At 31.8% G+C, this 1,399-nt stretch overlaps 1 long non-coding RNA gene across 1 annotated transcript; it reads left to right on the forward strand.

Moving 5' to 3' along the window:
- Nucleotides 1-627, forward strand: LOC107736306 (uncharacterized). Its single transcript, XR_001639631.1, has 4 exons — nt 1-56; nt 138-269; nt 380-412; nt 523-627. It is a non-coding gene; the product is annotated as an uncharacterized LOC107736306 (long non-coding RNA).
- Nucleotides 628-1,399: the final 772 nt, after the last annotated feature.

Here is a 1,399-nt window from a genome sequence, read left to right on the forward strand (position 1 = left end):
ATACACCTGCTCTGTCACACACCTCAGTCTGGACAACAAACTGGACATTGAGTTGGGTAATGATTTAAAATGATAAAATATCCCATTATGCCTGAGTTTCTAATCTGTGTGTGACCTTTTTAACTCGTTTGTTTCAGAATTTGACCCTGGTGAACCATTTAAATCAGTGATTACTTCAGTGCTGATAGTTTTGGCTCTGGTGTTGGTGTTTGGGACTCTGGTGTTGGTGTCTGGAATCATCATATGTAAATGCAGAAGGAGACGAGCAGGTAGTACAAGAACTGAAGTGAATGATAAATCATCCAGTGATACTTTTATTTATAATACAATCTTTAATTGCCATTAATAATTCTATTTTTGATTTTCTTTCATGTTATAGCTTCCTTAAAGAGTGATTATTCTGCTGCTTCTAGTGAGTACATTAACTTTTGCTAATGTCTTTTGTTTTACGATTCTGGGAAAATAAAGTGATTGAATCTTAGTTTTATTTTCTTCTAAATCAATGAATCAATTCTTTTCCAGCATCTGAAGAAAACATGGACCCAGCATCTTGAAGTTTATGTCAATTCTATGAAGCTACTTTTTGTTTTCCATATTTTACTGTAGATTAATACAAATGTTCAAAGTTTTGTGCAGTCATCATTCATATTTTTTATGCCTTACATTTTTTGTAGAATTGTTTTTGTTCTTAAATGTTAACAGTTAACATTATAAAAGTATTTGGATGTGCACACAGCAGCATTTCTTTCTTTCACTACTCAAAAAAACTTTGGACTTGAAACCAAAGATTAATTGAGATTATAAATGAGTATTTGTAAGCAACTCAAAATGAGGAAAGTACAAACATTAGCCATTAATTAGGAGGCAAAAATAGTAGTGTTGACAGTTCCATCTGAATAGAACAGTGTAAACTTAAACTTGTTTGACTTGTTACAAAACTTGTTATTGGACACATCGACTAAATGTGGCTGTAGAGAACATGTTTTTTTTATTGCTTGATAACAACATTACTTTTATTTCTTTTTTTCTGAGTGTGCTGTCATTACCAACATTTGTTTTGATGGGTGGGATTTCATAGGATTAGCCTTTAAATCAGGTACAGTACAGGTTTTGTGTATATTAATTTGTACACATGCTTATTTATATATGAAATGTTAATATTGTTTTAGTTTTGTTCTTTCTTTTTTTAAAATACTGTTTCTCTCAGTTTCTCACTCTTTGTGGTTTCTTGCAACTTACATTCAAGGAGAGACACCATTTCCTGCATTTAGTGTCATATGTTTGCTGGATGACATTAAAGTTGGATACTATAATTCTGCCTAATAGTGACGGGACGTACCAGATGAGGAAGATTTAGTTTTTTGAAGAGATTTTATTCTCTTTTCTTCTACTAGTTTTG

This window comes from Sinocyclocheilus rhinocerous, unplaced genomic scaffold (genome assembly GCF_001515625.1).
Source record: "Sinocyclocheilus rhinocerous isolate Xijiao unplaced genomic scaffold, SAMN03320098_v1.1 C36622476, whole genome shotgun sequence".
NCBI lineage: Eukaryota > Metazoa > Chordata > Actinopteri > Cypriniformes > Cyprinidae > Sinocyclocheilus > Sinocyclocheilus rhinocerous.